Genomic DNA, 21,623 nt, shown 5'->3' with positions numbered 1-21,623 from the left:
CAGGTCAAGTAACTGAATGTAGTATCCATGGAATGGGGAAAAATAATTTGTCTAATGTGGGCAGGGTGTGAATGTTTGCTAAACCATCAGATTCCTTATCTCAGTTTGAGAAATGTTTACTCTTTCCTATTTATTGAATCCTCATTAAGACTAATCTTGGAGCTCCTATCTCCTCTTAGATGTCTGGCTTCACTTTCTCACACTAAAGAAGTCACTAAAATTCTTCTATGCAGTGTGCTTTTCTATTGCTGTGCAAAAATTGCTACACTTAGCCATTTAACATAATAAACATTTATTATCTTAATGTTTCCAAGGCACAGCTTAAGTAGGTACTCTGCTCAGGATCTCAAAAGCAGCGATCAAAGTGTCAGCCAGACCTGTGATCCTTTTGGGAGCTGGGGCTCTCCCAAATTCCTATATTGGCAGAATTGTAGAACTAAGGACCTTGCCATCTTGAAGTTCCTTGCTCCATAGCCTTCTCACAATCCCCCTCCTAACATGGAAATTTCCTTCTTCAAAGCCAACAGAAAAATCTCTCAGTTCAGTCAGCTGCACTAGTGTCTTAGGTGATGTAATGTAATCAGGGATGGCTCTCCTTCACCTTTGTCACATATTCCAACCTAAGCAAGCGGGTGACTGTCTCCTCCCCTTTGCATACTCTGTTGACTAGACGTGATCAGTGGGTCATTGAAGGTTAACTTAGAATTTGGCCTGCCACATACCATAATCTACCAATCAAAAGCCACAAACCCAACACTTTTTCTCTGCGAAGAATCTCGTTTATCTTCAGAATTCCATTTTGGCTGGGTATATATGGCTCATGTGGTAGAGTACTTGCTTACCAAAAGTGAGGCCTTGGGTTTCATCCCAGGTACCACCAAAAAAAGAAAAAAAAAAAAAAAAGAAAAAGAAATTCCAGCTTCTCATTTAGTTTCCATTATTATTCAAGCATTAAAAACAGTAGGTGACCGATTGGTTAGTGTCTCCTGGACCAATCTAAGCCTCCTGAAGACTGACTCACATTCCTTAAGAGATATTGGAAGAATCTTACTTAATTTGAGCTCCCAAAATAGCACCAGTGGTGCCATGGGCATAGAAGTGGGTAGCTTCTTTTTAAAATAAAGAAAAGAAAAAAATAACAGTAACACCTAGGGTTTAAAATCATGCCCAGCTCATGTTTGACAATCCTTCTGATAGCCCAAATACTATAAATTTAGTTGACGATAACAGAACAGATGGAAAAAACATATGGCTTGTAGGTAGTGTGTGGTGGTTGATATTTGCAGTACATTAGGGGAATTTATTTTATTTTGTCTCTTTCCTTGTGTAACTTTGTGATATTTTATCAAGTGAATTTTACATGCCTTTTTTTGACTTATTTCTATAGTAGCTATTAATCTCTCTTTGTGACTTAAATGTAATATTTTTAAAAGGTTGGTTGTATAATTACTTCACAGTAGGCATTTAAATACACAGGCAGGAAGCCTGTTTTGTCCAGGAAAACATATCTTTAGCCATTTGACATCATGTAGAATCCTTGGACAGAGATTACACAGGTAAATGGAGGCAAATATTTAAGGAGATTGGTTCATTTAGGAATATTAAAGAAGATCAGTTTTGTTTGGGATTTAGATTAGAACATGTATCTAAAATTACAACAAAATTCCATAGGTCTTGATTTAACATTGGTCTTTTTAAATTAGCATATATTAATTGTACAAGGGGATTTCAGGTTTTCATTGTGTTATTTCCATACATGTATAAAATGTACTTTAGTCATATTTATCCCCCTATCTCTTTATCTCCCTGCCTTTTTTTTTTTTTACAAATTTTAATGAGTTTTCTTATGCTATTTTCATAATGCATATAATGTATTTCAATCACAGCTATCATTCCAACATCCTTTCCTTTCCCCTACCCCCTTCTCCCTGGTCTCCCCAAATAGTGTCCCTTTTACATTCATAACATTGGTCTTTGTAACTTCACATTTTCTAAAGAAAACTTGGTCAAAAAATCAGTTTGTTGAAAATACTACTTTTTGATCCTGGCACAAGAATAAGGAAAATTTAATGTTCATAAAAAGGCATAAACACATTTGTTTGTGCATGATCCTCAACTTGATTTTCTTAAGGCTAGATAGCAGCCCTGGAAACCCTGATCACTTTGAAGTTTATCTAAATTTTAATGCAACTTCCTGATGTTTGCCTGTTAGCAATTTTGTGATTTTTTTTCTTTTTACAAAGCTAAGTATTTACTTTTTAAAGGATTTTCAAATATACAGGACAAGATGACAAAAGACTCTTTAGAGGGCATAAGGGACAAGGGTAGATTTTGGCAATTCAATATAAATTAAGTAAGTATGTGTGAAAATTCCTTTTGCACCTGGTTACTTAATAGCTTGGCTCTAAGAATGAAGCCACTTAAAAGTCAAATTGAACTCTTGGTAACTTTTCTTTTGCAGGACTCATTTAGTTTCCTGATATGACTTTTTTTTTTCTTTGCCCTACATCTTACATCAATGCATAGATCTTGTATTCCTGGTTATCTTAGCAAATGATAGACTTTCTTTGAATTTCAATCACATTTCTTCTCTCTAACTGAATTTTATCACTTCTTTCTATTTTCCAAGTTTTGAACTCTGTCAAATACACAAAGTCCACCAGAGCAAGCAAGTGGAAGAGTTTGTACTAGAATGATTAATTCTCCCAGAAGCATCTCCATAATATATATTCCTGTTCTCTCTTAACCATGAACATAGTGTATGTAGGCAAATTTTAAATTTCCAATCAAAATACATTCAGGTTGAACTAGTCATTATAAGTGTTTATTCTAAATTATTATTAAAAGACCCAGTCAAGCATGTTTTTACTTTTCAGAAAATAATTTTATTTTTAAGCAGTTTTAGATTCACAGCACAATTAATGGAAAGGTGCAGAGATTTCCCATATATTCCTTTCTCCACATAGGATTAGTTTCCCCATTATCAATGTCTCTACCACCGAAGTACGTTTCTTACAACTGAAAAACCTACATGACACATGATTATCACCCCAGGGCCATAGTTTACATTAGGATTCTCTCTTGGCGTTGTATATTTATTGGTTTGGCCAATTTGTGATAATCCACCATTTTAGTATCATACAGAGTGGTTTCACTACCCTGAAAGTCCTCTGTGCTCCTCTTATTTGTCCTTTCCTCTCTCCTAACCCCTGGCATCATTGATTTTTTTTATTATCTCTATAATTTTGACTCTCTGAATACCATATAAGTGGAATGATACAGTCTATAGTCTTTTTACATTTGCTCCTTTCACTTAGCAATCTAAATTCCCTTCATGTCTTTCATGATTTCTTTCAGGGCTGGTTAGAATCCCATTGTTTGGATACCCCACAATTTATCCCTTCATCTATTTAAGGGCATCTTGGTTACTTCCAAGGTATTTTGTTTTGTTTTTAGAAGTTTTGAGGATCAAACTCAGGGCCTTTTTGTGCTTGCTACCATTTGAAATCAACCTCAGTCACAGAATCTGATCTCCTCCTTCTTCTTTTTGTGGTATTGGGATTTTGTGGAGTTGGGTATTGAACTCAAGGCCTCATGCTTGCAAGGCAAGCTCTCTATCACTTGAGCCACGTCCTCAGTTGCTTCTAAGTTTTCACAACTATGAATAAAACTTCTATAAACATCTGTAAACTAGTTTTGTGTGGGCATAAGTTTTCAACTCCTTTGGGTAAATGCTAAGTTGCATGGCTGCTGGATCATATGGTAGAAGTATGTTTAGTTTTGTAAGAAACTACCAAACTACCTTCCAAAGGGGTTGTGCCATTTTGCATTCCCACCAGCAAGGAATGAAGTTCCCATTGCTCCACATCATTGTCATCAACTGGATGTTGTCAGTGACCTGGATTTTGGCTATTTTAATAGGCTTATACCTCATTGCTGCTTTAATTTGCATACTCTGATGAAATATGATGTGGAGATCTTTTCAGATACTTAATGGCCATTTGTGTGCCTTCTCTGGTAAAATGTCATTTTAAAGTCTTTGACTCATTGTATAATTAGGTGGTTTTCTTATTTTTTGAGTACTTTTTAAATATTGGATAATAGTCTTTTATCAGATATGTCTCTCGCAAACATTTCCTCCTGGAATGTCTAAGGCTTATCTTTTTGTTCTTTTGACTTGACTTTTGCTGAGCACAAAATTTTAATTTTAATAAAGTCCAGTTTATCAATTCTTTCTTTCATGGACCATCCTTTGATGTTATATCTCAAAAGTCATCACCAAAATTAAGGTCATCTAGATTTTCTCTTACAATATCTTTAGTTCTACATTTAGATCTGATTTCCCATTTAGATCTGTGATACATCTTTTGTTACTTTTGTGAAAGGTATATGTTTGTGTCTAGATTGGTTGTTCCTTCCTTCCTTCATTCCTTCCTTCCCTCCCTCCCTCCCTCCCTCCTTCCTTCCTTCCTTCCTTCCTTCCTTCCCTTCTTTCTTTCTTTTTTCCCATACTCTCTTTTTGTTCCTTTTATGGCATCTCTGATCTTTTTTGATGTCCAATTGTATCAGCACCATTTGTTGAAAAGACACATATTCTTTAAATTCTAAAATTTTACAGTAGCATGTTTTATCCTATTTACAATTTAGAATATGTTGTTTTGCTACTTACTAAGCCAGGTTGTGTGCACTTGTGTGTGTGTGTGAGGTATTGTTGTTTGTTTGTTTCTTTTGGAGACAGTCTCTCTATGTAACCCAGGTGGCCTTGAGCTTGATTCTCCTGCCTCAGCCTCCTGAGTGCTGGGATTATAGATGTGTGTCATCATGCTTGGCTTGTGTGGTTTATTTTTTAAATTATATAATGCTATCAAAAATAAGTAAAATAATTTGAGCATCACAAATTGCTTTTGGCTTGAAACTCAACATTAGTCTGTATTTTGTAAATGTTAACATCTCCCCCATCCCACTATAAATGTTTCACTTTGCAATCTGCCTAAAAATCACCCATCTTAGCATATAGCCCTCTTCATTATTCCTTTATAGATGTAAAAACATACCATAGTTCAATTAGATTTTATCTAGGGGTGTGAGGATAGTTTCCATTTTTTTATTACAGATAATGTTGAAATAAATATACCTGTAGCTTTGTTTGTCTTTAAAGACCTCAAATTCTAGGATACTTTTCTCCAAATAAATCTATTGATGTTCTGGGCAGTAAGAGTAATCACTGGTTCCTTTCATGAATACTTTGGGATCATCAAGTTTACACATAAATTTTAGGTGCCTTGCATTTTTTTTGTCTTTCCTAGAGATAGCAAGTATTTGGAGGTCATAAACAGTATCTGGTATTTACAATTCTGGGTGTCACATAGGTTGCATTATGGATTCTTCTGATTATTCTTATCCATAATCTTCTTCTACTGCCCATATTTTTGAGTCAATATCTGTGTTGACCCAAGGGTCCTCTTGCTTAGTAATTTAGAAAAGGCATATGAAATGTCTACTGAGTGTGGTGCAAGATGTAAAACTGCAAAAGACAGAGTCTCCTATGAAGACTTTGCTATTTCTATGATTAGCCATGTGCCTTAAGTTATGGGAACTTACATTTTTGGATCTCAGGTTTTTTTATCTGAAAAATGGGAACCATATTTCCTAGTTTGATTGTTTCTGTGAGACTCTTAGAAGAAACCACTGCAGTAATGAATGTGAAATAGCTTGCTGAAGTATAAAGGACCATAAAATATATAGAATAGCTATTGTTATGTTAGTAGTATATGCTCTTAAATGTTTTGCAATTGTCTTCCCCAACAGACTGAGCTGTTTGAGAAACATGAGTACAGTTATTGTTTGCTTTATATTTCCTCAAAGCAGCTGGTATAGAGGAATAGACACTGAATTTATGAAACATTTTATTTTACTGAGTCTCATACCAAGGGTCTCAAACCCAAATTTCTGCAAAGGATATGTAGAGAACATAAATTATACCATGGTAGGAAGTGGTGGAAGTTATGGCCAAAGTAGGGATTGGATTCCAAGCTTAAAGACATTCAAATTCAAGTTCATTCAAATTCTAGTTCAAAACCAGCACTGTGAAGTAAACAAACAATCAAAGGCCACATTCAGCAGTCTTTATGCTCATTGGTAAGCTGTGGTTTATAGGAATTCTATATTTGGGAAATAAATCTTATTTCTTTGCTCCATTCATATTCTGGATGATCTTTAAGATGTGAATATTGACAAACTCAGCCAAATCACCACAGTAATTATCAATAAACCTAAAAATAATAACAAAAATACTTGTGATATAATCACGAAAATATTATAAGGCTACGTCTTACTATATTTGGACGAGTAAAAGATGAAGCCCTATAGTGTTATGCTATTTTACATGTGCCTTTTGCATGTGGTCATATTATACATGCCCTACTCATACAGACCCCAAGGTTAGGTATTATTGTGCTGCTTCTTAGAACCTACTTTTGTCTTGTAGATACTATTTATCATACCACTGGCCATATTTCTTTTTTCTTCATGGTTCCTGGAATATTCAGAGCCAAATCTGTCATTGACTTCCAGATCTCCTTTCACAGATACAGATCCTAATTTTGTTTTTAGCATCATCTTTAACTCCTAATTCTTTTTCCTGACTTACTATTCCTTTATTATACTTTAGTTTATGTATTTTTGTATGCTACCTCAAAACTGTTTTGAAAAAAAGATGAAGTATAAATGACAGACATCCTGAAGCATATGTCCTTGGAGATAAGAGACTAGCAGTTCCCCTGGTTTTTTTTTCCCAAAGAAACAGTACATGTAGCTGACAAAATATGACTTTCTGTAAGTAGTCTCTTTACTGTGAACTTTAAAAATGTTGTTCTTACAACAATTTTGAAAGAAAAAAACCTTTTAAAGGCCTGGAATAGTCCTTATTGCTAATTTTCATTTTGTATGAATTTTTGCCATAAGACATGTATTGAGTTTATACTTCTTGGCATTTTTTTGGTGACCATGTTTAGCTCTTGCCAAAGAATGGCACTTCTGGGCCAGTGCAGTGAATTGCTTGTGTGACCCTCTGGCATACTCTTTCTCTTTGTTGTCAATTGGCAATGTTTGACATGATGGCTGCTCCATCTGCCAAGGTCCCTGACTATTGCTACCATTAAGTTGTATTATACCACTAAGCATTTAGAGTACTTTGCTAACAAAATGCAATCTCCACTATCTTAGTAGATTCAAAGACAGCCCACAACAAACCAAAGGTTAGGGCCATACACTGCCAATTAATTACCCTTGCTTCTTATTGGACAGTGAAAATGCAAACAAGGTTCTGAGAAAAGGTCAGGTCTGAATAGATTTCACAATGTGCCTTGGAATTCAAAGGAAAAATAGTAAAATCATTCAAAATGAGAAATACTGTATTTCAGAAAGAAACATCATACTTCCGAAGCTCAGCTTTGCTTATATTTAAATCAAGAACAACAAAAAAAATCCGCTCTCTGTGACAACCTAAGTATCAGAATAATATGTTTATACACTTTTCATCAATCCTGCATTCGCGATGCTTCCTACAGCTAGAGGTGAATGAGAATCTGGAAGGAAATAATGAATGGATTTAGCCCTCATTTGCCTTGACTTGACAGGCAATTTTTAGTTTTACAGAGACTCAGGGGTGTTATTTGGAGAAATTACTCAGGAATAAAGATATCCCACCAGGCAGAAAAGGATTTCATATTTCTGAGATACTTCTTCAATTTCCAGGTTGCAGGTGGTACTGGAGGAGGCAAAGGGAGTTAAAAATGTCAAGGTGAGATCTGTTACTAAGAACAGCAAACACCCCCTCCATGCTCAGCAGTGAGTGGACTCTCAAAGGAAACAGATTGCCACACGTCTTTTTTGTTGTTGTTATTGAAGCATTTTGGAAAAAAAGCATTGTGGAAGGGCTACATCCTCCTCTAAGTGGAATGGCTTTCATCAGGTACTTCTTTATTTCCTGGGGCACAGGTCTGGATGTCACTTTAAAAAAATCCAGCCTTTTTGCAGTACTGGGGTTTGAACTCAGGGCTTTATGCTTGCTAGGCAGACTCTGTACTGCTTGAACTATACCTCCAGACTCATTTCCTTTGATTTTTAGGAAAAAATGCTAATCTTTATTACAAACAGTAATCTAGAATATGGTATGACTTAGGTAAACTGAGATCAGAGATGAAGACAGACGTGTGGAGATACAATTGACCCAGGTTTCCAGAATCAAAAGGTGCTCATCCCTCATTAGGGATGTTTAGTAATTCCTGGCTTTTTAATTTTTTATTTATATCTACTTATTTATTTCTTTTTTGAGTGCTAGTGATCGAGCCCTAGGCTTTACGCATGCTACATGAGCATTTTACCACTGAACTATAACCTTAGTCACAAAACTCTTGCCTTCTTGTGGGAATTTTAGGGTGGCTACAAGGAAAGAAAGAAAATTTAATATAATATTTTTCTTATAAACCATATTATCCTAGAAACTGAGAAATTTTTATTTTTAATCTTGAAATTAATACTTATATTCCCACTATTGGTTTAAAGCATTTAAGATTGCAAGCAAAAATCTTCCTCTATAGTTGTTTGCAAAACAAGCAAACAAATTGAAAAAACCTATACTATCTTACTTCCCACTTCTTGGTTACAAGCAAGGTATTAATTTAATCCTATCTTTATACATTAAGCATGCATACTGTGTTGCATTTCCTGTGAACTAGAAATTTCACTAAATACAGAGACATACAAAAGTTTTAACTCTATCACTGCTTATTATAGCAAAATATTAGAAGGCATCTACAGTAATAAATGTAAGAACTGGCACTCTTCAGTATAGCTATGTAAAGGAATAGTATATGTTCAATAAAGTTACATATCTCAGAAGTTGCTGTAGGGCTGGGCAGCAGCTCAGTGGTGGGAGACTGGCCACACAAGGTCCCTCGAGTTCAATCCCCAACACTGAAAAAGGAAAAAAGAAGGGATTGTGCTCAAATGTATTGCTAAAAGCTAGATTAAAAACTATATAATCCAATTTTTTAAATAGTAATATATGTATCTTTACAGCACAGGTTTATAATATTCAGAAGAAACTCATTTCTAATGGTTGTGGATTACATTTAGTTGAAAGTAAAAGGTAAGATTAAAAAGGTAAATTTGGGTTTTTAGTTCAGACCTCCTCTTTGAAAGCCACATTAATTTATACCTTTTTTTTTTTTTCGGATGTCTTCACTTGTCTGTCTCACAGGCATCTCAAACATAACAGGGCCTAGCTGTGTGTAATAAATTTGTCTCCTGCAGTGCTTCTGCCTCAGTAAAGCACTCTATTCCTTCCAAACAAGTCAACTAAGGGTCGCATTCACGCTGTTTACACCCACAGCTTACCTTGTCCTCCATCCATGTACGGCCAAGTTCTGTTTCCAACACAGATTCCAAAATAAATCATGAACACCTGTGTCTCCGTCTGAATGGTTCCAACTCAGCCCAGGTTCTGCTGGCTCTCACCTGGCCCACTACAATAAATACCTTGTGCTGTCAGAATTGTCTTTTCTCCCTAGGTAGTTAGGGGCAGCTTTAAGAAAAAAAAAAAAACTATTAGCATAAATTACTTGTACATAGGGGTTTCATTGTGATATTTCTATACTGCATACAATGTACTTTGATCGTATTCACCCCTCTATTTCTCTTATGTGTCTCCCTCTTTTAACAGGTTTTAATTGGTTTTCTTATATTTTATAGTGTACTTCAATCACATTCATTCCTGTCACCCTCTCTTTTTTCCCTGTCTTCCTTCCCAGGGACAGCTTTTTGACATAACAACTTTCTATGACTTATAGGATAAGTGTCATGATTTGCACATTCAAGATTGACAGAGGCCTCAGTGACCTGCTCCCTGCCTTTACTCAGGCTCACCTTGTATCCTTCACTCCATCCCTAGCCTCTGTGCTCTTGGAGTATCTCTATCTGTTCTTGGAGCCCTTCTCATCAGCAGTGTCTTGCATTACAGTCTTTGCTCTGTTCTTGGAATGTGTTCTCTTCTTCCCATATTTGATTTTGGTCCTTCCTTTAGATGTTCAAGCTTTTCCTTTTCTGATTACATTTTATCACTATTGGAACTGTCCCTCTAGAATGAGTGCTTCTTGAGGGCAGGGATTCAATTGTCTTTCTCAACTGCTATATTTCGAGTGCCTGACACAATTCCTGGCACACAGAAGCAGTTCAATACTAAGCACCACTGAACAAATGACCGAGTGAATGTGAAATTGTATCATTTCAATATTAAAATATTTATAAATTGGCTACTCTTAGGCTATGATATAGTTGACTTTTTCTAAATTTCCTTTTCCATGTCTGGCTGGATAAGTACTTAGAAATAAAGTAATATTTTCTTCACTTTTTATTCTGTTGAAAAATGATGAAGTAACATTATGTTCAGATTGACAGCAAAAAATTAATAGGAATTTTAATAAAGTACAACGTTAACAGCCCACGCCCTTTGAAATATGCAGCTTGCTGGGCAACGTGGTCTTTCATTGTGATCCATAGGAAGTTAAAGGTATTAAAGTAGCTGCAGGCATATTCCCTATTATTCTCTCAGTGCAGTAGGAACACACTGAGAATTATAAGTTAAAATTGAATGTAAGTGCTATAGAACTCAGACAAAATCTGTTCTCCATTTCAGGAAAACTGGAATTAAATTCTGATTATGACATATACATCAGATATGAGCAAAATAATCTCAGTTACTTTTTGAAATAAATGAAGTTATATATAATAGACTAGCATTTGAATTGTATAAATGAAGATTGAGGTTATAATGATCCACTTGATAGCCATAGAAACACTAACAACTTTATATAGAATTTCATTTGCCAAAGAATTTAAAGCTTGTTCTTTTAAATTTGCAATTTTGTTATTGACATAGACTTTATATCTTTATACTGGATATTACACTACCCAGTTTTAACATTGCCTATGTTTCTATCAGTAGACATTAGAATAGGTGTGCCTATATGCTATAGTAAAAGGTTTTATCTAGATAGTGGCTATCCAGTTACTGTGTAAGGCCACATCTTTTAAACTCAGTTTATCCTTGTTGGGTACTATTAGCACATCACAGCATCATAGTATTTGGAATTTAAAATTTTTCAGGGGTTGGGGATCTAGCTTAGTGACAGTACATGTGCCTAGAATGCCTGAGGCCCTAGGTTCAATCCATAACAGCAAAAAACAAAACAAAACAAAGCAAAACAAAAACCCAAAGCAAAACAAAACAAAAAACCAACAGGAGTTTTCAAATTTGTATCCTATATTTCAATATTTATATCAACATTTCCCTTTGGAGGACATTGGACATGAGCTCCATCTTTGTTAACATGAGTGATTCTTCAGTGAGTGCTCAAAAGACTTTCTTGTCAGTTATATAGAACAATTGTTTCTTTTCTCTTTCTTTTTATTTTTTGGCAGTTGTTTCTTATTTACTTATTTGTTTTTTTTTTTTTTTAGTTTTTGGGTTTTTTTTGGCAGTGCTGGGGTTAGAAGTCAAGGTTTTGTACTTGCTAGGCAAGTGCTCTGCCACTGCAGCCATGTCTCCAGCCCTAGAGCAGTTGTTTTTTAAACTTTAACATGCATTAGAGTTACCTGGTAGTCTTGGTAAAAACACAGAGTGTTTATTACTATCCCCAAAGCTTCTGATTGAGCCCTGAGAATTTGTTTGTGTCAATGCTGCTGGTCCAGGACCATACTTTGAGAACTACTGAAATACAGTATATTTTTAGAAATAAGGTTATATGGTTAATAATTTTACATAGTTTTTAAGATTCTTAGTAAATATGGCCAAATTGTTTCCCAGAAAGACTGTATCAAATTGTATTCCTAGTAGTATCATAGCATGGATGATTTTAATTTAAAATCTCTTGCAATTTTGAGATATAAAATATGTGATCTCCAATGATGGGTATTACATTAATACATTAAAACACTGGAGACATTCCAACCAAAAGGAAAATGAATAAGTAAACATAGGTATACTTTACAAGGAAACTTAACTGAGCAGATGGAATGAGTGTGAACTAGATCTCCGTGTATCATATGGAAGAATCCCAAACTATGAATTTGGATGGAAAACTTTTAAAGCATGCAATCAACGCTGGTTATGCATAAACTCATGTGACTGGTTAAGATATAAGGAGTACACTTACATGTAGTAAGGGCATGTAGAACCTGGTGAAGGAATAATACACCTAGTTTAAATTAGTTGTTACTTCAATGAAAGGAGAAGAGAATGAAACCAGTGTCACGTGGCATTTAAGAGGCTTCCATCAATCTAGTATGTTTTTATATAAATATTTAGAATAATAGGATAACATACATCATCAGTAAATATCACTTATTGCTTTATTTGATATTAAAAAGAAAAGATCGGTTCTTATTGATTTTCTTTGTATATCCTTAAGTGGCAGTGAGGTTGAATATTTCCTAATGTTATTGGTTATCTTTTTTGGGGGGCTAGTGGGACTGGGGTTTCAACTCAGGGCTTCATGCTTGCAAAGCATGTGCTCAACCATTTGAGACACACCTCCAGGCCATTTTGTACTGGTTACTTTTTAGAGATAGGGTCTTATGAACTATTTACCCAGGCTGGCCTCAAATTGCAGTCCTCCTGATCTCAGCTTCCCAAGTAGCAAGGATTCCAGGTGTGAGTCACTGGCCCCTGGCTTAGATTATTGGTTATCTTTTTGTTCAAGTTCTTCATATGCACATGGATTTTAATAGAAAATTTCATTTGTAATACTTAGACCTTATTTGCATTTAGCTGTTGTATGTACTTTAATTTCTGAGCATTATTGATTACATAAATATTTTTTGTTGAAGGGTCAATTGAAGAAGGCCTACACAAATGGTAGCAAAGCAAGCAAACTCAATTACCCTAAAATTCACTGACAAAAACCACACACACACACACACACACAATGCAGCTAATTGTTGGATGTTACACAAAGCAGAAGTTGAGAAGAACCCAAACCATGTTACTCTTAATTACTTTCCTAGTAAGCTGAAAAATGGCCATACAAAAGTATCAGGTCTTAATTATTGGAACCTGCAAGTGTTCCCTAATAAGGAAAAAGGATCTTTACAGATAGGATTGGATTAAGGATTTTAACACAGAGAGAGTATTGTAGATTATCTGGGTGGCCCCGAAACCTATTCACAAGTACTCTTATATAGGGGAGGAAGAGGGATACTTCATATACAAAGAGAAGGTGACAATGTGACCACAGAGGCAGAGACTGGAATGATGTGACAATGAATGACAATACTCACCAGAAACTGGAATTGTTTCTCTTTCAGAACTGCTGGAGGAAGCACATCCCCGTGACACCTTCATTTCAGTCCAGTGATGCTGAGTTAGAACTCTGGCCTCTAAAACTTTGAGAGAATAAATTTCTGTTGTCTTAACCCACCCTTGTGTGGTAATTTGTTATGGTAGCAATAGAAAACAAATTCATTTTCTAATGCAGAAATTTAAATTTGCTAATATTCTAAATCATTTCAGTCATTTTCAAGACTAATAAGTACACTATTAATAAGTAATTCCTTTTCAAGTTAAGCATTTTTATGAAAATAAAATAAGCTCACAAAAATGACCAAATCATTTACAATTACCCCTCTAATATTTAAGATACAATCTTTTATGAGTTCAGAATGAGTTGTATTGAATCTATCATTAGTGAATTCAACACAAAAATGCTTTTTAAAAATGAAATTTTCATGTTACCTCCAAGTGCCTTTCTAATTTTCATTATTTTTCTATATCAATTTAATGTTGCTTAAAATATTCCTATGATCAAGATTATAGAATATTCTAAAGAAATGAAGAGGTTTATAGCATAGACAACTATAATAATATCTTAAAAATTTATAACATATTAACAGGAGAAAAGACTAATGACAAATTGTTAATTATAAATTTAGACAAACATATGATCCAATTAGCTTATGAAAATTTGATATGCCAGTTTTTACATCAATGCACTGACTTTAAAAATGTTCTTTTGTAAAATAACAGCTTAGAGATCTACATATAACCATAGTGTTGTGTGTATCTTAGAGATCTAGACAATTTGTTTCATTTACAGACTTAGAAAACCCCTTTTCAAGGACAGGGGACATGGCTTAAGTGGTGGAACACTTGCTAAACAAGCATAAGGCCCTGATTTTAAATCCCAGTACTGTCAAAAACAAAACAAACAAAAACACTTTTAACTTTAAAATAATACTAAATTCACTGGATGGTGCAAAGAAATTACAAATGGCATTATATTTCCCCATTTGTTGAAGATGTAGAGAAATGCAATTGACTTAAGGGTTTTTGTTTATTTAGTTTTAGCTTCTTAGATTCCTTGAGATTTTTTGTGTAGACAGTCATGTTATCTGAAAATGTAGTGTTATCTCTTTCTTTCCATTCTATACAGAACATCATTTTCTTTCTTTTTTTGTGATGACAAGTCTTTTTAGTACTTTGTTGAATAAGAATGGGGAGAATGAATATTTTTGCCTTGTTCTTGATATTACAGGGAAAATATTCAATCTTTCATTAAGTATGATGTTAGTTCAAGACTTTCTTGAGCATGCTTTTTATGAAGCTGAGGAAATTCTCTATTCCTAGATACTAACAGTTTCAATTCTGAATAGGTATTGAATGTTGTCAAATACTTTATTTGCAATTGATTTGATCATATTGTTTTCTTTAGCCTGTTAACATAGGGTATTGAAATGATGGATCATCCAATATTAGAACAGCCTTGTATGGTGAATAATTATTTTTACACATTCACATTGCACATTCAGCTTGCTTAAAGTTGGTTGAGAATTTTGCATTATCATTTATTAGTGATATTGCTCTTTCTTTTTACAATTGTCTTTATTTAGTTTTGGATTCAGGGTAACACTGGCTTCATAAATTGAATTTGAAAAAAATTTCTTCTAGCTCTATCTTCTGGAAGAGGTTGTGAAAAATTGGTGTTCATTCTCTGAATATTTGGTAAAAATCTCCAATAAAATCATCTGGGCCTGATACCTCAATCTCTCCGGTTAGCTTTTAAATTAAACATTTAATTATTTAATAAATTTAGGGTTAATAAATTTAGTGTTAATAATAATTTAGGGTTAATAAATCAGGTTATACATTTCTTCTTGGCTGAGATATGATAGTGTGTGGTTTTTGTAGGTGCCCGGTTCATTTCCTCTAAGTTGCTTAATTTATGACACAAAGTTGTTTGTAGGAGTCTTTGCTCCCATATCCTGTTGGGTAACAGATGTTTCTCTCTTTTCCTCCACCTTTTTATTCATACTTTATTCTGTGATACTAAAATAAATCCTTGCTAAAACTTCAAAAAAATAAAGTTGTTTGTAACATTCTCTTCTTATCTGTTAGTGGCTACAAGATCTACCATGGTATTTCTTCCCTGTTTCATTTGACATTGAAGACATCTGCCTTCTTTCTTTTTATCTTTGTCAGTCTCACAAAAGGTTTATCAGTTAAAATTTTTTTCTTGTTTTTTTGGTGGCATTGAAGTTTGACCTCAGGGTTTTGCACTTGCTAGACAGGTGCTCTCCAGCTTGAGTGGCACACACCTCCAGTCCTTTTTGCTGTGGTTATTTTGGAGATAGGGTCTGGCTTTTTAACGCAGGCCAGCCTTGACCACCATCCTCCTATTTTTAGCTTCTTGCCTTTCTCAGATGACAGGATTACATCACCACTTCCAGTGTTTACCTGTTGAGCTGGTCTCCCTAATTTTTTGTTCTGGCTGGCCTTGAACCATAATCCCTCTAATCTCAGCCTCCCAATTAGCTAGTACTACAGTTGTGAGTCATCCACACTTGGCTTAAGGTTTTTCTTTTTTGAAGAACCAGGTTTAGTTTAAAATTCTCTGTCTATTATTTCCTGTTTTCAGTTTCACTGATTCCTCTTCTTTTTCTTCCTTCTTGCATTTCCTTTCTTTTTTTTGGCAGTACTGGGAATTGAACCCACAGCCACATGCAAACTAAGCAAGTGCTCTTGAGCCACACCCCAACTGCATCCACATGTTCTTATATTTTCTATTCTTTTCTGCTTTCTTAGATTTACATTGTTGTTCTTTTTTCTTATTTCTTCAGGTAGAAACTTAAATGGTTGATTTGAGAATTTTCCTAATTTATAGTATTTAGCAATGTAAATTTCCCTCTTAGTACTGCTTTAGTTATATCCTAAAATTTACTTTTATTTCCATTTTTAATATTTTTTGGAGATTTCCTCCTTTACTACTTAAATGCATGATTTTAGTTAGCAAGTGTTTGAAAGTATTTTTTGTTACTGATTTCTAATTTGAATTCATTGTAGTCAGAGAACAAACTGTATGATTTCAATTCCTGTAAATTTTTAACATTTGTTTATGACCTAGGATATGATCTGTCTTAGTGACTATTTTATAGGCACAGGAAAATAATGTATATTTTGATTTTGTTATGTAGAGTGTTCTGAAAATGGCAATTAGGTCCTGTTGGTTGATGTGCTATTCGTTTCTTCTATATTTTAGCTGGTTTTCTTTCTAGTACTTTTGTGAATTACTGGTAACCAAGTTTCATTCACTAGCTTTTAAAATATGGTTATAATTCCAACTTTCCTCAAAGAGGCATGATAAATCATCAATGAAAATGGTTTAAAAATTTCCACAATTAAACTATTTACATTAGGCAGTGAAACTCACCTGTAAATCATTTAACTTTTGAGGGGAAAATAAGTCTTGCTATTTTTATAACTCTTTCTGTCTTATGGCACTTTGAAGAAAGTAGAATGATGTCGGTGGTCTCTAGCATGAACTTTTCAATACAAAGATATCAGTAGATTCATTTTAATATATACAATGGAAGCAAAAAATATGGGTAGAAAAAAATAAATGCTTATTTTAACTATGGGTTAGTTGTAATATTTTATGTTAAGGACAACAGCTTCAAATGCCTAATAATCACTTCACTTCTTGAAATGAGATGAAGTAGGAAGTGTTCTCAGTTCCACTTTATGGACAGAGTGACTTAGATTCAAAGGACTTTAAAAAAATGGGCTACTGCTGCTATTTAAGAGGGATTAATAATTTTCCAAAATGCAATGTTTCCTTTAATTTTTGCACATCAATGATAGGTTACAGGAAGAAAGTAGGGACTGTAGAATAGTGTATAGAAAACTGAACACTGAATTATTTGATCCAGTATTTCAGTGATTAAATACTACTACACTCTAATACTCCAATTTAATTCTTTAGTATTGTGGCCTAATATAAAACTTTACGAGAACTGTTCTTAAAAATGAAGGGTTTCAGCAGTTTCTACATACACTAAAGGCTGGATTGTTGATTTTCCTGTACTGTATTTTTAAACAAAATATTTTTCCAACTTAAAAGCAAAGCAAAAGGACAATAATGGCTAAGAAAGAAAACAAATAAAAAGGCAGTTACCATGGAGTCTTCAACATTAGGCTTGAAAAAGAAAGAGGGTTTTCAATTCTATCAAAAGAAAAGAAAAAATACGATAGAGAAACCGTTGCTAACACATTGAAACTGGAAACACGAGTTTAACAGTGGATTTTGTACTTTTACAGCTGCTCTTCGATAATATAAGAGAAAAATTAATCCTTTATAACCCCTAATTATCTGGGTTAGAGCTTATTAGAGATATCAAGTCAAGTTATTTTAACTTATAGGTTAAGTCATCCTTTAAAAATAACAATTAATATTTAAAATAAATATATCCAAAACTACTTTTATAAGATAAATCATGTTGCAGTTTATAATTAAAGCAAATATTAGTTTTTTAGAAAATATAAACTACCAACTTTTCAGGCATAATTTTTTTTCACAGACATGAAGATGAAAATAAATTTATATTGCCTGTTTTATGAGCTCAGGAATCAAGGTGAAGATTTACAAGTGGGTAAACCCTTTATGCTATCAATATTGTTGGTTAACATTTCAACTGTATATAGAAGATTAGCCTTTGGAGTTGATTATAAGTTGATAATCAAAAGGACACTAATTAATAATGATTAAACTCTTCTTCTGGTAAATAAGTCTTGCTTAATATTATTAGGCTTTATTAGAGCTTATATTTTGAAAGTTCACCACTCTACAACTGTGAAAACTGGGAGACATGCAAGTGAGAGAGGAAATGTGCAGAGGGTATGGAGCCTCATCTACATAAGAAATGATCATGTGTGTGGTCTGTAGTTTTCAAGACATCTTGCCCACAATAGAAATGGGCTCCATTTCTAATAAATCACTGTCAATATTGAAAACATAAATTATCCTTAATATAACTTGACTATCACAGAGGGAAATCTTTCAAATTCTCAGAATCATAATTATCTATTTGTTATTTTCTTTCTAGAAAGAAATTTGAGGTGGTGTTGAAGAACAAATTGTCTTTTATTTCTTGGTGACAAAGCAGTCTCTCCTCTCTCTATCTCTTTCTCTTCCCTTCTCTCCCTCTTCACCTCTCTATCACTCCCCGCCAACAGCACATATTCTCATGAAATTAGAGGATAGAGGGATAAAATTGATTACACTCCCATCGTGTGCTAGTCACTGTGAGATTCGATTGACTCTATCCTACAATGCAGATTTCCCCTTTTTACAGAGAGCAAAATGGAGCTTATTCCTCTTCCTTCTGTTCTCAAGCTTTGGGCATGACCACATCAAAGCAGATTATCTCAGTTAGAAACCAGTTCTATCACGATGTTTCTGATTTAGGTTGGGAAAAGCTCTGGAGCCCCATTTTGTGTAAAAAATGTCTAAAATATACAATATTATGTTATTTTCTGCAGAGTAGATGCTGAAAGGTGTGATGTTAAAAGGTGTGAATAGTTCTTGTTTTCCCAAAAGGATCTCCAAGTCAGAGTCTATATGATATTGACTTTGCAGGTACTGCTGTGGTTTCCCTGAGCAACAGAACTGCAAATGAAGTGTGATGACTCTGGGGAGAAGAATGTCATCCTTCCGTGCTTTCCCATTCATCTAAGGTCTTGAATTTAGAGCAAACTATGTTATATGAGTTCTTTTGCACATAAGTTGCTTTGTACTTGGAATTCTTTTGTTCATTTAAACAATGTGAGAAGTGTTCGTTTCACTCTGTGTATCAGTCAGTATCTTAGATAAGACAGAAAGTTGCAGGACCCCAAAATTAACAATGTAGTCTGGAAGATATGGATTTATTTTAATACAGTTTCTAGTGGAGAGAAAATGGTTTTGGTTTGAAGTCAAAGGGAGATTTCTGGTATCACAAGCCTGTCTTCACACATCACTCATTCTTCAAGTCAATCCTTTCCAAGATTTTTTTTCCCTCTTTAGTATCTCCCATATGGCTTCCGTTTAAACTGAAGGGACTAGAAGTACCTACTTCCCATCCAGTGCACCTTGAGTGGGTTGTTCAAATGATGCAGCATTCCAGGCTGGAATTTTGGAAGATATTGACACAGAGCCTGATAAAATTCCATGGCTAATTATAATTAAAACTAAGTTTGTTTCTTTTCCTTTCACAGGATCTTCCCCATGCAAATAGAGGGTAGTGGGACAGCCATTGCTAAATATTTAAACTATTAATTTGTAGGACTTTCATACATGGTATGATAAAGTATAGTATCATTTAAGAAATTCTCAATTCATATTAGTGATGATCAACTTGTTACATCTCTCATTGAATATTATACTTGAAATTGACCTCAAACATATGTCACAATGTTTGAATATTGTTTTTATGAATAGCCTAAAACAGTTATTTTAATATGGGTGGTGAGGTATTTTGCAATGTCTGGGGACAGTTTTGATTGTCATGGCAAGGGGCATGACAATGTGTTAAAATTTTATTTCCATACCTTAGACCAAACTAGTTAAGCTATATAACTAATATAAATGATAAGCAGTTTTATGGAAATAGAAGAGTTGTGTTTGAAAATTGGTCTCTGTAGTACTTCACTGCCAAATTCTAGAATAATGGTTAATATATTAGTGGTATAGTAGAATACCAGAGAGTATGGCTACTCACTTAAAGAACAGAAATTGGGGTCATAGTTCTTATATAACAATGAGGAAGAGAATTTGGATTATAGGATCCCACTGTATCACTTATTATGCCATATGAGCTTAATGACCTTTAAAATGTCTATTATTTAAGGAAAATGTGCTCCAAGTACCTTTGTTCCTATGACATGCTCTCTCCTCCAGGTTTCTTATAGTCCATTCTCAGACCCATATGTCTTTTAGCAACTCCCAGAGTAGACTAAAAACACAGTAGCATAAAAGCAGTACATTTTAAAGATTGTGATCTCTTGTGGGAAAAGGCCTTCTTCCCAGGCCTAGACTGACCATTTTGAGCATCAGCACTCCCACCTTATTAATGTGAGGAAGTGGGGCAAGTGTTGCTCCAGAGATTGGCTTAGAGTCATGGGAGCACCTACAATCCTGTAGACCTGGGAGTATTCCTGTATTCTCTTGTCACAAAATATTTGAAATTCTCTAGAATTTGGGCCAATAAAGCAATTGAGCAGACATTATTATTGTTGCTAAAGGAACAGGACTAATCAACCAGAAGGGAGCCTATTTGGAGGCAAGAGGTGGTTACCACTTAAAAAAGGAGTGTGTATGTTCTCTGGGGCCCTAATGAATAAACTGATGAGAAACAAAACATATTTTGTGCAATGTGAAGAAAAAACTTTATGATGGTGTGAATTGTACCTTTTCAAAAATACTATTTTCTGTGACACAACTCTCATCTAGTAAAGTGTACAAGTCCTAATTGTACAGCTCAAAATATCTTGCATGTGTATATACATGTATGAAGTTATACTACTAAAGACTCTCTGTTCCTCTCCAGTCAATGCTCTGTACCCTAAGGTAGCTGCTTTTGTGAGTTTTGTTCCCATAGATAAATATGCCTTTTTCTTAAACTTCACATAAATGGAGTCGTGCAGTATATGATATTTGTCTCTTGCTGCTTCTTTTGGTCAATATAACTTTGGTGAATTTTTCTCTTGTTATTAGGTAGTTTGTATTCATTGTTATGCAGTATTTCATTCCTTCTTCTACATATCTTTTGGTGAGCATAAACTATACTTTTAATATCCATTGGGTTATACAGAAGTATTTATTGAGCCTCTGCTGGGTGGTGGAATTTGTGTTAGGTCCTGGTCTTGCTGTAATAAGATTTTATGGCCATGGCCTCCCTAAGCTGTCTGAGATGCTATTTATATGCTGATTCAGTCCTGCTCAGTTCATGAGGCTCAGTTTATGAGACTCCATTCATGTGGCATTTCTGGGCCTGAGACTTGAGACTGCTTTTTGGTTAGATCTTGCTTTACCTGCAGTCTACAGAAGCTTCTAAGGTGACATTTCCTCAGTCCCTACAAAGTTGGTCCAGACTCTACTCTGCTGTGGTTTATTTCCCCCTACTGAGACATGGCTGTCCTGAACTCCATCGATTTGGTTAGATTCTTGAGACTCTGTTTAATTTTCTCCTCTTTCTTTAGCTTCCAGCCCCCCAGTATCTTCTCAGGGCGTGGATCCTTGCCTCTTATACTCCTA

Source organism: Castor canadensis, chromosome 4 (assembly GCF_047511655.1).
Source record: "Castor canadensis chromosome 4, mCasCan1.hap1v2, whole genome shotgun sequence".
Lineage (NCBI taxonomy): Eukaryota > Metazoa > Chordata > Mammalia > Rodentia > Castoridae > Castor > Castor canadensis.
Note: the sequence above shows the minus strand (reverse complement) of the source record.